Source organism: Nicotiana tabacum, chromosome 24 (genome assembly GCF_000715075.1).
Source record: "Nicotiana tabacum cultivar K326 chromosome 24, ASM71507v2, whole genome shotgun sequence".
Taxonomy (NCBI): domain Eukaryota; kingdom Viridiplantae; phylum Streptophyta; class Magnoliopsida; order Solanales; family Solanaceae; genus Nicotiana; species Nicotiana tabacum.
This window is the reverse complement of record NC_134103.1, coordinates 100,383,195-100,399,649: the sequence shown is the minus strand read 5'-3', so window position 1 is coordinate 100,399,649 and position 16,455 is coordinate 100,383,195. Positions and strand designations below refer to the sequence as shown.

General features: G+C 39.0%; 1 long non-coding RNA gene and 1 pseudogene across 1 annotated transcript; both read left to right on the top strand.

Moving 5' to 3' along the window:
* The first annotated feature begins 394 nt into the window (after window positions 1-394).
* Window positions 395-1,960, top strand: LOC142178525 (uncharacterized). Its single transcript, XR_012706709.1, has 2 exons — window positions 395-1,499; window positions 1,696-1,960. It is a non-coding gene; the product is annotated as an uncharacterized LOC142178525 (long non-coding RNA).
* A 2,104-nt stretch (window positions 1,961-4,064) lies between these two features.
* On the top strand, window positions 4,065-6,201 carry LOC107777052 (nicotine N-demethylase CYP82E3-like; annotated as a pseudogene).
* The last annotated feature ends 10,254 nt before the right edge of the window (window positions 6,202-16,455 follow it).

Sequence of the window (16,455 nt, the reverse complement as noted above, 5' to 3'; positions counted from 1 at the left end):
AGCGAGTTTCGTCAAAGTTTGACATGTTGGGATAAAATATGGCCCGAGCTAAAATACCGGTATTTATGGACTAGTGTCATACAAGGTACTACATGACCATGATAGTAGGATGTATAAGATATGTGAGAAGTGAGTAGTATTTTAAGTAAGTGAAAATAATTCTTAATTATATGGGTAATTAGTTAATTATTGGGTAATGGGACATTACCTAGTTAATTAATAATTAGTGGTTAATTAATTGAAGTCTTTGGATAAAGATTGGACACAAAACGTGGCAGCCACATAAAACATAAAACTGCATTAAGTGACTCTTAAATTATTTTTGCAAGGTGGCAACATTTAAAGATGCCTTTATCTCATTTGGTTAAGAATATAATCATAAAGGGCCAAAGATGGTGCAGCCCTTTAGATTCCTTTCTTGCATGTAGTCGATGGCCTTTCATCTTCTTTTCAGACAGTTTGTTTCTTTTCTAGCTATGTATCTGTTTAGTAAAAGAAATTCTTATTGTTAGTTAACTATTCAATGAGAAATCTGTTTCTTATGAAGAATTTAAACAAAAGACGTGTTCCATCCTTGTTGATGAAGAAGTCTTTCTCATGAGATGTAGTTTTCTAGTGAAAGGTGTAGTCTGTTCATTCTACTTTGAGTTTTCATCCCTCAGCCCACATGTCCTTCCTTAGTACCTCAGATTTTTAGGATCTAAGACGTTTTCAAAGCTCCTAGCAGGTTTTTGTTTTGAAGGTTACACTTATAACTCTAACACTAATACTGGGTCTCTGATGTTAGATAGCTGCAGTTACATTTAATTGAAAAGATTCGTGACTTTTCAAAAAGAATATATTCTTTATTTTTGAGTTTGAGGATACAAAGGCATGTTAATTGAGTTAACCCATGGTTTTAAAAATATGCAATCTTTTTCAAGAATATTATACGGATTTTTTTTTCCTATTTCGCTCCGTCGTTACGTGTTGTCGCAATTGACGTGTGTTAGAGGGATTGTCAAGAGAATCGCCTCAGGTATGTTAAGGCTATTCATTCTCTCTTTTTGGCATGATCTATACGACACGAACGAAACGAGCAAATGCACAATTTCCATAAATGACTCTATTCATAGAAATATTATGGGTGTCTATATTCTTGATTTCCCCATGTGAATTATTATATATCTTCTATTCATGGGTCTCAGAAAAATACGTATTTGATAAAATTTATCCGACAAGCATATTATTTTTATAACAATCTGAGAAAATCTTATTAACGTATTTCTTATGCATTTCATGCATTTATACATGTACATCAACCCATGACCAGATGACGTTATATACGCGCGTATATGTATATATATGTATATGGGATATGGGAAAATGTTACAGCGTTATATACGCACCACCACCTGATTAGCTGGTATACATTGATGATTTGCCCACAATGGCCGAAATGATATGATGGGATGCCCTCAGAGGCTTGATGATGTTATGAACACATATACCTATGCATGGTATGACATTTATACGCATATGCATGACATTATAAAAATGAAATGATTCACAGAGCTATGCAGACGTACATGTCGAGTCGTTTACTCCATGTTTCTCTCATGTCTATTATTTACTGATTTTCATTCCTTACATACTCGGTACATTATTTGTACTGACGTCCCTTTTGTCCGGGGACACTGCGTTTCATGCCCGCAGGTCTAAATAGACAGGTCGAGAGTCCTCCAAGTAGGCGACCAGCTCAAGGGAAGATGTTGGTGTACTCCATTTGCTTCAGAGTTGCTTGGTTGGTCAGTATAATTTAGATGTGTATTGTTTGGTATGACGGGGCTCTTTCCCGACCTTTATGACAATTATGTATTCTTAAAGGCTTGTAGACAGATGTCATGTACGGATACTCGTATGGCCTTGTCAGCCTATGTTTTGAGTTTACAAATGATCATGTTGGCCTTATAGGCCCGTATGTCACGTATGGTTTCAATATCAGGCTGGGTCGTTCTATGTTTATTCTAGTTATCCCACGATGGCCCGTTTGGCCCATTTGCCAATGATAGTACGATATGAAAGATACGGTACATTGGTACTCGGTTGAGTAAGGCATCGGGTGCCCGTCGCGGCCCATCGGTTTGGATCGTGACAAATACAAGTTCTAGTCCAATAAAACTAAAGCAGATACTCAATAACTCATACAACCCAACTTAAGCTCACACAACATGAGATTAAACATCAATTTCTAAAGCAACTTATTTCAGGGAAAATAATGTTTCCATAGATACCAAAAAAGCAAGTTTAGACCCACACTACCCAACTTAATAGTACATGCAACAGGAAATCTAATATCAATTTATAGAGAAATTTTATCTAGATTAAACAATTTCACCATAAATACCAAAAGAAATAAATTTAGACCCGCACTAACAATACCGTAATGAAAAAATCTAACAATTTAGGTTTGAATCATCAATAGAAAGCAAGATATACCCTACCCACACCCAAAAGAATAAAGAAAAAAGAATTGATTAAATAAGGAATGGAAACCCCCAAAATATCCAAATTAGAAAAGTAAAGCATACAGCTTGTTTTTAAAGCGACTTTCCACAAAGTGCCTTTTGGGACAACAATTTCTACTGTTGAAGTCGCCAGGAGACAGCAATTTAGCGTATTAGGGTTATGGACAAGTGAGGAAATGGTGTAGGTTTGATAGTGAAATGGGATTATTAGCTCGTTTGATAAGGTGGGTTATGGAAATGGGTTTAGGTTGGACGTGGGGAAAAGGTTTGGTCATGTGATGGTGTTTCTAAGAAAAAAAGTAAAATGAATATTAAATTTTTTTGGTGGGTTTAGCAAAATAAAGGGAGGAAATAATAACCGTTCCAATTGATATATTTTTACAAATACCGTGCCAATAGGTAACAATGTTGCAACAGTTACGAAAACTGTTGCTATAGGAACTTCTAAGGCAACGGTTACAGTACAATGGTAACGGTTTTATTACAACAGAGTATCGCCTCAAAACTCTTTGGCAACGGTTGAAAGCGTTGCTGTACATCATTTATGGCAACGGTTGTATAACCGTTGCATAAAGAATCGTTGCCATTGGTCCAATTTCCAGTAGTCTAGTTGGATTGAATCTATTCGCTAAGTTTCACATCTTATTTTTGCGCTCATATAACAAGATTTATAGTTGATGTCTACAAGTACTGAATTCATCTCAATTTGCAGCATTGGATAATTTCTTTCAAAGGAGTGATAATATAAATTAAGAACAAAATAAAACAAGTAAATTGAGACAAAAACACTATTGTGATTACATCAAATATAGCATGTGATAAAACAAGACTATTCGCATATGGCTGCTTTCTTACCTCTTTGTTGGCCAATGTACAGAGAATAGATAGGCTAATATATAGAAAAAAGTGTGAGCAGCATGGACATTTGCAATCATGTGTTCAATCATTTTGTTTAAAAATTTTGACCTATCATATTTAAAAATAAAAGGGGTCCTTTTGTTGCAGGTACAATTTACTACAAGATCTACATAAAATCTAGCATTAGCAATACAATATTTGTCAGCATTTTGGTTACTTGCATAAACTCCAGCGTTCGTAATGTATTTGCTCTTGATTTTTGTTGTCCGCATATATAATACAAGTTATGTAGTAGAATTTACGTAGTATTTTATGAGAGATAAAAAGTGGAGTTAGAATAGCTAAAATGGCCAAAAATAACCATCATGCATTGAACAACTTCTTCTAAAAGAAAAAAAAGTTAAATAAATTACATAATAATCTTGGCATCACAAATTTACATGCATTACTAAACCCTGCATTACCAATATTCCAATTACGATCCCTACATTACTAATCTCTATATTATAATCTTAGTATTATTGTCCTTGTAACTTGTTCATGAACTAAACCACCCCTATAGAGGTTGGAGTAGTAATTCCCTATAAATAGATTTCATGACATTATACACTAACAGAGCAAACTGGCTTGATAAAAAAGCTTGACTTAGATATTATTCATTCTTTTTCTTTCTTCCTTTCTCCTTCCCTTTTAGAGGAAATGTATGATTATTTTCCCTTATTTGATCTACAAATAGTTGCACCTCTTCTAGTTTTTACTGTATCAATAATTCTATGGACAAGAAATTGGAGAAGTCCAAAGCTACCTCCAGAAATCCCAGGATCATGGCCAATTATAGGCCATCTCCGTGGTTTTGGCGATGGCGAAAACGTCCCTCTTGCTCGTACTTTTGGAGCATTGTGTGATCAATATGGTCCAATTTTAACTATTAAACTCGGGATGTTTCGTTATTGTGTGGTGAATAATTGGGAAGCAGCTAAAGAATGCTTCAAAATTCATGATAAAGAACTTGCTGCTAGACCAATTAGTTTAGCAGCTGAACATTATGGTTATAATTATGCAAGATTTTCTTTTGCTATAATTATGGTCCGTATTATATTTAAATGCAAAAACTTGTATTACGACAAGTTCTTTCTAGTGCTAGACTTGAGAAAGTAAAACATGTCCGAATTTCCGAGGAGGAAACTATCATCAAAGACTTATATAAAATTGGTCACGCTTCTTCAAATGTGATTAATATTAGTAAATGGTTTGAAAACTTAACTTTGAATATAATTGTGAAGATGATTTCTGGAAAAAGATATGGATCTTTAGAGAAAGATAAAGAAGTACAATGTTTTAGAAGGGCTTTTGCTAAGATAATGTATCTTGCGGGGCAATTTATTATATATGATGCAATTCCGTTCCGAATTTTCAAATATGTGGATTTTCAAGGGCATATTAAGACTATGAAGCAAATTTACAAGAACTTGAATGATAATCTTCAAAGTTGGCTAAGTGAGCATATGGAGAAATGTTGAAGGTAAATAATGTTTTCATTCATGCTTTCAGCGACAGTCTGATGAATTTAAAGCCTACAGTTATACACGGGATACAGTTATTAAAGCGACAGTATTGGTATGTCTTTCAGTACACTCATAGTGTAAAATTCATTTGCATTATTTGTGTAGTTTTAACTTGTTAGCATGTTACCCTATTCGTCTCATTTTATGTGACAATGTATAACTTTAACGGAGTTTAAGGAGTTTTTTTAAAAAAAAAGACGTAGGAGTAGTTTAAAACAAGTCTCAAACTTTATTTGGATATAACTTATAATATTAAGAGTAAAATAATTATGAAGTTTAAAATTGAAATTGTTTCTAATATAGAAATGTGTCATTATTGATGGAACGGGCTAAAAAGAAAAGTTTGCCACATAAAATGAGACGCGGGAGTACTTACTGTATCTTTTATCTAGAGCTATACTTCTATACACCGATCATGTAAATATAATTTTATATTATTAGGCCACTTAAACAATAACTTCATATAACTAGCTATAATAAGTGGGATTAATAATCTTAAAAAAGGTAACTTGCTAAAATATATTAAAATACACAGACAATGTAAATATTTTTGCATTGTTAGTATATATAAGTCAACTCCTATATCTTAAGTTAGCAAAAGGTTAGAATATATTAATAATTAAAGAAAGGGTTGTTTAAACTTTTATACGAGACGGTTCACATATTTCAAACTATACTACCACAAATCTTGTAGAGTATGATGTTGGATGGTTCGGACACAACCGCTGTTCACCTAATATGGCTCATGTCCTTACTCTTGAACAATCCTCACGTCATGAAACATGCCCAAGAAGAGATAGACAACAAAGTTGGTAATTGGAGAGATGGGTAGACGAATCCGATATCAAAGAACTTGTTTATCTCCAAGCTATCTATTATTATAGAAGCGTTGCGTTTATATCTACCATCACCTTTGTTAGTCCCACATGAAGCTGTGGAAGATTGTACATCGCGATTCTAAAATTTGGTCAGAGCCCGAAAAATTCATGCCAGAGAGATTCTTGAATGAACATTCAAATGTGGATGCTCGTGGTCAGCATTTTGAGTTCATTCCGTTTGGTTATGAAAGACGATCTTTTCCTGGAATTAGTTTTGCGATGCAAGTGGCTCATCTCATAGTTGGAGTTGCTCGTTTAATTCAAGGGTTTGACTTCGGAACACCATCAAATTTGCCAGTGGATATGACTGAAGGTCAAGTTATTACCATGCCTAAGGCAAAACCTGTGGAAGTTGTAATCACCCTACGTTTGGCTTCTGTGTTTTATGAGTAATGTCATGGGCTGCTTTCCATCATCGACCCATGACCCCTTGGACGCGCCCCGTGGCGTCCCGGCAAGCCTCCCAACGCCTAGCGCCACGGTCGGCCCCGTGATCTCGGCAGCGCCAAGTGACAAGCGAGCATGCGCCTCTGTCGCCCTACCGATAATCAATGCCAGCGCCCAGCGGCTGGCCAATGCCATCAGCGCCGCGCGCACCGACAATGCCGCGCGCCCAAATTATCATGTTGCCATCAGCGCCGCACTCCCAGACAGTGCCCGCGCGCAGACCCAATGCCAAGCGCCAGCGCCCCGCCGCTGGCAGATCCAAATAGTGCCGCGCATGCCCACAGCAATGCGCGCGCAGACCCTGCTGCTCAAGACAAAGTTACTGCCATCGGACTTGCTTCCATAGAAGACTAAGTCCTTTTCATTGTAATTATAGAGTAGTTTTACTTTATTTATTTTTAGTGTGCTTCTACAGCTTTCTTAGGTCAACTCATGTAACTTTGGTTTATTTTTTTTAAGCATTATTAAGGGGGACCAAAGCATTCAAACATTCAAGCATTCAAACAATTCTCTGTACTGGTGTCTCTCCCCCCTGACACCGCATTGCATCTTGTAATAGCTTTCATCATCATCATCAATACAATCATCAGCTTTCATCATCAGTTGCTCATTTTCCGCTGCTCAATTGCTTACGACATTTGATTTTTCCATACGGCACTGACAATCTAGTCTAGCGTACGGCGAGGACCTCAGTTGGCGCATAGCAACCGCACTGACATCGGTTGCTTAGCCTTACGTCGCCCTTCCAAGGAACATCAGGAAGGCGCCGCGTAACAGTTGGTATCAGAGCCTAGGCTCGACATCGGACGAGGGAACTCATTGGCATCATCATCACCATTTCTGACCATGGTGAATCACGGGGATCGCATCACGACCCTAGAAGAGACGGTTGACGCATTACGGCCCATCGTGGATACGTTGCCTGATCTAAAAACCAGCCTAGTGCAAAGATTGGACGACCTTGACCGCAGAATGCGGCAGGCCGAAAATAACATAGCAAACATCAGTCAAGACTCTGAGGAAGACCGGCAAACGGCTGCCGTCGATGCAACCAAAATTCATGGCCAATTCGAGGACCTCCAATAGGAGCGTGCCGAGGATTTAGCCCATCGGGAACTAGAGGCAGACAGACTGACAGTCATGCAGCAAACCATAGACAACTTGACAGGCCAGCTCAATGTTGTCAATGCTGCCCTTCAAAGCCTGCTCAAAGGAGGCGAAAACCACATCAGGGGTGCCATGAACATTGGCCCCATTCCACAAAAGCTGAAAATTCCGGAGCCCAAGCCATACAACGGAGCCCGGGATGCTAAAGAAGTGGAAAACTTCATCTTCGACATCGAACAATACTTTGATGCCGTTGGACATTTGGAAGAATCCAAAAACGTAGCAACTGCTGCCATGTATCTTCAAGGCGATGCAAAACTCTGGTGGCGAGTCAAATACGAAGCCATCAGGGCCGGTGAAGATACTCTCCAGACATGGGCAGAACTGAAGGCCGCCATACGCCTGCAGTTCTTCCCCGAAAATGTGGAATACAATGCACGAAGAAAGTTGCGTGAACTCCGCCACACCAGGTCGGTGTGGGACTACGTGCGTGAATTTTCCGCACTCATGCTAAACATACGGGATATGGGTGACAAAGACAAACTGTTCGCATTCATAGAAGGTTTGAAACCTCATGCTCGTATGGAACTGCAAAGACAACGGGTAGATACCCTACCCAAGGCCATTCAAGCTGCTGAGTGCCTTGGGGATTATCAGTTGGAAACTCAGAAGGATAGGCCCCAGCCGCCTGTCCGAGGGGGATACAACGGGAGCCAACCTAGCAACGGTGGCCCCAACAGAAACGGAGGAGATCGAGGTGCATCCAAATCCAAGACTCCTTCCTCAAGCAGTAACACTACTGCATCAGTCAACAACAATCAGGGGAGAAAGCCCCCATCAGAATGCCGTCATTGCGGCGAGGAACATTGGAACAATCAATGCCCCAATACACAAGTCAATGCTCAACAAACTGTTGACGATGACGAGACAGATACCGACGACTCAGACGGCGCCGATCAAGTAGGTGCCTTCAACGCATTTGTCGGCTCCATTCATGATACCTTGGCGGGAACTAGTACTGGCAACCCCAAGAAGAAGGCATTCCCAATCGACAAGAAAGGGAAAGGAAAGGCGGACGAGAGGCCTCCCCCATCACAAAAGAGGACCCTAATGTTCGTTGACATGAAAGTAAACGGCAGACCTATTCGGGCATTGATAGACACGGGTGCTAGCCACAACTACCTGGCCTCAACTCAGATGCAACGCCTCGGTCTAGCAGTGCAAAAATGCAAGGGTCGTGTCAAGGCTATCAACTCTCCATCTCAGAAAGTGAGTGGAATAGCCAAAGAAGCGCCAATCCAACTTGGCCCATACAAGGGAATATTCGACCTACGCATAGCTATCATCGATGACTTCGAACTGATAGTGGGATTGGAATTCCTCAGGCAGACCAACACCATCCCGGTACCATACACTAACATGCTCCTAATGATGGGAGACAACGGGGCCAAACCCCACACCATACCGTGCATATCCAGGAAGATGGCCGCTGGAAACATCACGGCCATGCAGTTTAAGGAGGGAACCAACAGACCTAAACCCACGGTTCCGGTTGCCCTCAACATCATCAAACAGGCATCACATCATCGGGGTCCAACAGCTCATGGCGCCCCTCATTGTGTGAAGACTTTTCAAGCATTCCAAAAGGACAAGTCAGATCACTCAGCACAAGCGGGACTCTTTGAGCCACTACCTGTCCCACAGAGACCTTGGGAAAGCATTTCCCTGAATTTCATCACAGGATTGCCCAAGGTCGGAAATCATGCAACCATCATGGTGGTAGTAGACCTGTTTTCCAAGTATGCTACCTTCATTGCAGCCCCACAGAACATGTCGGCAGAAGAAACAGCTCGACTCTTCTTCTCCCATGTTGTCAAACATTGGGGTATGCCCAGCAACATCATCAGTGACTGCGACCCTCGCTTCACTAGCAAGTTTTAGACCCAACTCTTCAGTTGCCTCGGATCCAAACTGAGTTACAACTCAAGCCATCATCATCAGCAAACACATGATCAAACAGACCGGTTCAATGACATGCTGGAGGAATATTTCCTCCAATTTGCTACCGGGTCACAAACACATTGGGTGAAGCATCTGGATGCTGCTCAGCTGTGTTTCAATTCACAAAGGTGCGCCCATACAAACAAAAGCGCTTTTGAAATTGTTACCGGACAGCAACCGCTACTCCCACATAATGTGAATGCACCTAACATACCATCATCTCATCGAGCTGCCAGTTTCTCTACAGAATGGGAACAAACTTTGAGGATAGTGCGGAGCTATCTTGTCAGGGCCCAAGACAGGGCAACGAGGCATGCCAAACAAAACCGTCATTTTGCCCAACATCAAGCAGGGGACAAAGTGATGGTAAGAACCCCGAGACGGAACTTGTTTGCAAAGAGGACCCAAGATCCTCGCCTATTGCAAAACTACATCGGGCCTTTTTCCATTGAAAGGCACATCGGGAAATCCACATACAAGCTGAACACACCAGCCTGGTGGAAAATTCATCCAGTCTTCCATGTCAGCCGCCTCAGGCCATTTCAGAAATGCATGGAAGATCATTCAGAAAGACATCTCACAACACCGAGGGGAACAGACCTCCCAGCCATCAAGAGCCTGACCAATCATCATCATCCTGCAGGTAAGGCTCCGAGGACGTCGCCAACTCAGGTGGGGGAGAATGTCATGGGCTGCTTTCCATCATCGACCCATGACCCCTTGGACGCGCCCCGTGGCATTCCGGCAAGCCTCCCAACGCCTAGCGCCACGGTCGGCCCCGTGGTCTTGGCAGCGCCAAGTGACAAGCGAGCATGCGCCTCTGTCGCCCCACCGATAATCAATGCCAGCGCCCAGCGGCTGGCCAATGCCATCAGCGCCGCGCGCACCGACAATGCCGCGCGCCCAAATCATCATGTTGCCATCAGCGCCGCACTCCCAAATAGTGCCCCGCGCGCAGACCCAATGCCAAGCGCCAGCACCCCGCCGCTGGCAGATCCAAATAGTGCCGCGCGTGCCCACAGCAATGCGCGCGCAGACCCTGCTGCTCAAGACAAAGTTGCTGCCATCGGACTTGCTTCCATAGAAGACTAAGTCCTTTTCATTGTAATTATAGAGTAGTTTTACTTCATTTATTTTCAGTGTGCTTCTACAGCTTTCTTAGGTCAACTCATGTAACTTTGGTTTATTTTTTTAAGCATTATTAAGGGGGACCAAAGCATTCAAACATTCAAGCATTCAAACAATTCTCTGTACTGGTGTCTCTCCCCCCGACACCGCATTGCATCTTGTAATAGCTTTCATCATCATCAATACAATCATCAGCTTTCATCATCAATTGCTCATTTTTCGCTGCTCAATTGCTTACGACATTTGGTTTTCCCGTACGGCATTGACAATCTAGTCTAGCGTACGGCGAGGACCCCAGTTGGCGCATAGCAACCACACTGACATCGGTTGCTTAGCCTTACGTCGCCCTTCCAAGGAACATCAGGAAGGCGCCGCGTAACAGTAATAATATTTTGGTAGTTGTAATAAGAAAATATAAGAAGCACATTTTTCAAGCTTTTGTAATGTTTAAAAATAACTACGTATGTGATTTATCTCTTATCGTTTCCTTTTCGGAAGACAAAGCTAAATTTCTCTTTGTTCCATAAAAATTTATGTCATAATTATGAAATACTTATTAATTAATAATCAGTTGCAATATTTGATCTTTTTTTCCCCCTCAAGAAATGGGGACAATATATTCCTCAAACTTTATTGTATAATTTATGGGTTGGTGAAGATAATATAAAACATCACCTCTTCCCAATCAAACGCAAGGTTTCAATAAAAATTCTGTGTTAATTAGTTTTATTGAATATAATGACAAGAATGTGAAGGAAAATAATTAGTCTAGTAGCTCAGCTCATAGGTTCAAAAAGTTAGTTACAGTTGGTTAAAAGTTAGTTAAGTTAGTTACGAGTCAGTTATATGGTTATGACTTGTAGAGATTTTATTCTTAGAGAAACAGGGGATGATCTGCTTCTATATAAATGTGTAGATGTATACAGAAATCAATCAATGAAGAAAATTCTTCTCTTAGTTCATTCTCTTCTCTGTTCTTCATACTCTCTCTTCTCCTTCTCTTCGTCTCCTCAAACTAATGAATTTTTCTATCTGTGATCTTCATCTCTTCTTGTTAATTGCTTCTAATCATATTGTTCTTATGATGTACATTTAAATTTCTACATGGTATCAGAGCAGTAGAATCCAATCACTTCCGCAAATTAAAAGTTCTTGTTCTTGTCAATTTAAATCTGTCAAAAATCTTTCTTCAAATCTTGAAGAAGTCTGAGAATCTGTATTCTGGCAATTTGAATTGAAACAAGCTTTGATGGTTAATTGCAATTGTCTGAAGATATGACAATCAATAATTCTGAGAATCTGAGAACCACGATTGGTACTTCACCATCTATTGTTCAAGTTGATGTAAATGGAACTCAATCTGCACCTGTCACGGATTATAATCATCCTCTATATCTACACTCGACTAATGTAAGTGGCATTTCTCTCATCTCCTTACAATTAACTGGTTTAGAGAATTATTCTTTATGGAGTAAATATATGAGAATAGCCCTGCTAGAAAGAAACAAGTTGGGATTTGTTGATGGCTCTTGGAAGTAAGAAAATTTTAGAGAAGAATTTTGGTACAAGTGGGAGAGGTGTAATGCTATAGTCCAATCTTAGATAATGAACATTGTGTCTAGTAATTTGTTACGGGGAATGGTTATGCAGATAGTGTTCAAGATGTTTGGGAAGATATGAAAGAAAGATTCAATAAGGTGGATGGATCAAGATCATTTAGCCTACATCAAGAAATTGTAAGACTAACTCAAGGAACAACGTCTGTGGCAACTTACTTCACAAAGCTGAAAGAGCTTTGGGTTGAATTAGAGGCACTAGTGCCATTACCGGGCTACAAATATGATAAGTTAAGGGAGTTTGTAGCTTATCTTCAAAGACATAAATTATATCAGTTTCTAATGGGGTTGAATGATCACTATCTACAAGCTAGGAGTCAGATATTTCTGAATAAACCAAGCATATGCTTAATAATCAGTGATGAGTCACAAAAGACTTTGGGAACAGTCTCCAGCTCAGTTGGTCTATTAGGTACTATGCCTACTCTTGATTCTACTGCAATGTACTCTAAGACAGTATATCAAGGTCAGAAGTTAAGAAAAACCAATAACTTGTATTGTGATTACTGCAAGATAAGATTTCACACCAGAGAAAATTGTTATAAGCTGAAAAGATATCCTCAAGAATCAAATTTTAAAAGAAAAGGAGGACCAGGTGGTTCATCTGCTGCTTACAATGTGTTCTCAGAAGAAGCCAGTGATCAGCTGACACAACTTGATAATCAAGGGAACAATAAAGCCAACAGAGTACACTATACAGAGACACCTGCACAAATGGCTCAAATGAATCAGCTCCCAGAACAGATAACCCAGACTGGAGCATGTGCTTTCACTCAGTCTCAATATGAACAAATTGTGCAACTACTTAATCAAAGTCAGCTGCAAAGTGCAAATTCTCATACTGCTTCCTAAGCCAATGTACCAGGTAAGAAGCAGGTATTAGCAGCAGTAAGGCAATGCCAGTGTCAAAAATCCTTAGAGATTAGCTTATTGACACTGGTGCCACAAACCATATGGTATCTGATATAAGCATGCTAAACAAAGCATCTCTATTAAAAAGTACAAATTCAAAAAATGTGCAATTACCAAATGGTGATGTATCACAAGTAACACACATTGGCTCTAGCACAATTTCTGATAACAGTACTCTAATTAATGTATTTCTACTGCCTCAGTTCAAGTATAAACTTATGTCAGTCTCACAGGTAACAAAATAATTAAACTGTGTAACTGCCTTTTATCCTAACTTTTATGGGTTTCAGGATCTTTGCAGCGGCAAGGTGAAGGAGATTGGTAAGGAGAGTGAAGGCTTATACCTGCTATTAAACAAGTCTACATAAAAACTTGGAGAAACCATTCTAAAAGTGCATCAAGTTACTACTGTTAGTGAAGATGAAATAAAAATGTGGCATATGAGATTTGGCCATGTATCTAGTACTACCTTAAATAAAATACTACCTGCTAATAATCAGGTTATAGCAGAAACTATTAAAAAGTGTAGTATATGTCCATGTGCTAAACAATGTAGACCACCTTTCCCTACCGACTCAAGTAAAAGTTCTGCTAAATTTAATCTTATTCATATGGATGTATGGGGACCTTACAAAGTTCAAACTTTTGATGAAAACAAATATTTTCTAACCATAGTAGATAATTTCACTAGAATGACATAGGTTTATTTGTTAAAACTAAAATCAGATGCCAGTACTGTTATTCCATTCTTCCTAAAAATATGTTCAAACTCAGTTTAATGTCATAGTTAAAGTTGTTAGATCTGACAATGGTACTGAGTTCCTAAATGATGTATGTAACAATATATTCAAACAATTAGGTATAATACATCAAAGGTTATGTGCCTATACACCTCATACAAAATGTTATAGCAAAAAGAAAACATAGACACATTCTAGAAATAACAAGAGCAGTCAGGTTTAAGGCAAATATTCCTCTAAAATTTTGGGGACATTGTGTTTAAACTGCTATGTATTTGATTAATAGGTTGCCTTCATCTGTGATTAAATTATCTCCATATGAAAAGATGTATAACAGAAAACCTTTACTCAATTACCTAAGAGTAATAGGATGCCTATGCTATGCCAAGAACTTTACTGAAACTGATAAACTACAACCAAGGACAATGACTGATGTACTGATGGGATATTCAAAGGTACAAAAAGGTTATACTTTATATGATCTCAATAACAAATATTTTTTTGTCAATAGGGATGTTAGTTTCAGGGAAGATGATTTTTCATTCAAATAGAGTACTACTGATATTCCAATTTTCACCAACACTATGGCTGAGATGGCTTCAGCAGATGAGCACAACCTACCAAATCTGGGACTATAAGAGTCTTCTGACAGGAGAGTGAATGAAAACAATGAGATAGCACAACTACCATCAGCTATCAGTCTATCATTGCCTCCGGCTCAAACCAATCCAGAAAAATAATCCATTATACAACCTCAGATCAATATAAATACACAACCTCTGATATAGCCACTATAGCACTAACAACTCAACCATTGCTCACTCAGCCTATGTCAAGATCAAAACCAAGAGTTGAACTCACTAGAAAGTCAATAAGAACTTCAAAGCCACCTATATGGAGAAAAGACTTCATATCTCTTAGTCTACATAACAATACCACTTATCCAATCTCAGACTCCATCTCATATGACAAAATCTTACCAAAATACAATGCTTTTCTATCAGCCTTCTCATCTGTTACAGAACCTTAGTCTTATGCTGAAGCAGCTCAAGATCCAGATTGGATTGAAGCAATGCAGTAAGAGATCAATGCACTACAAGAGAATAACACATGGGAGATTGTAAGCTTGCCAAAAGGGAAGAAACCAATTGGTTGCAAATGAATATACAAGATTAAGTATAAATCAACAGGTGAAGTAGAAAGGCTTAAGGCAAGACTTGTAGCAAAAAGTTACAGTCAACAAGAAGGCATAAACTACCAGGAGGTATTTTCTCATGTAGTCAAGATGGTGTCAGTGAGATCAATCCTATCTATAGCAGCTTCAAGAGGTTGGCATATACACCAAATGGATGTGTATAATTCCTTCCTACAAGGAGATCTCACTGATGAAATATACATGGAATTATCATAGGGATTTCAGAGTCAGGGGGAGATTAGAGTGTGTAGACTCATAAAATTCCTCTATGGATTAAAACAGGCACTAAGGCAGTGGAATGCAAAATTGACATAAGCTTTGTTGAGTTTCCAGTTTACTCAGAGTTAATTTGATCATTCTTTATTCATCAAGAGGACAGACAAAGGCAGTACAATGGTTCTTATCTATATTGATGACATGTCGATAACAGGTGATAGGTTGGATCTTATAAAGGACACCAAGAGTGCACTACAGAAAGCATTTAAGATGAAGGACTTGGGAGAATTAAAATACTTTTTAGGAATTGAATTTGCAAGATCAGATAAAGGAATCCTAATGCATCAAAGAAAATATGCATTAGAATTAGTGTCTAAACTTGGACTCTCAACTGCAAAACTAACAGGTACATCTATGGACAACAATCTGAAACTTACAACTAGGGAATATGATGAACACTTCTCAACTGCTTCACTCATAGAAGATGAAGTCCTAACTGATCGAGGACCATACCAAAAGCTTATTGGAAAGTAACCATATCTCACAGTCACAAGGTCTGACATAGCCTTCAGTGTACAGAACTTAAGCTAATTTTTGTAACAACCAAAAAGGTCGCACATGGAAGCAGCTCAAAGAATAGTTAAATATATCAAAAATGAGCCTGACCTAGGTGTGCTTCTATCAAATAAACCTCAGGATAAAATTACAGCATTTTGTGATGCTGATTGGGCAGCATGCTCTCAAACAAGGAAGTCTATCACAAGTTTTCTAGTGAAGATTAGAGATTCAATAGTGTCGTGGAAATCAAAGAAACAGACTACAATCTCAAGAAGCTCTTCTGAATTATTGTATAGAAGCATGGCTTCAGCAGTAGTAGAATTGACATGGCTATTAGGAATGCTCAAAGAAATTAGTCTCAAGTTTGAACTCCCAATAACTACTTATAGTGACAGCAAAGCTGCAATTCAAATTCCAACTAATCCAGTTTTTCACAAAAGAACAAAACATATTGAGATAGATAATTATTTCATAAGAGAGAAGATACAATAAATACTTGTGAGGACTGAATACATTAATACCAACTAACAGCCAGTTGACATTCTTACAAAGGGGCTAAACAAAGTTCAACACCTACACTTAAGGTCCAAGCTAGGATTACTTAATATCTTTACTCCACCTAGCTTGAGGGGAGTATTGAATATAATGACAAGAACGTGAAGGAAACAATTAGTCTAGTAGCTCAGCTCATAGGTTCAAGAAGTTAGTTACACTTGGTTAAAAGTTA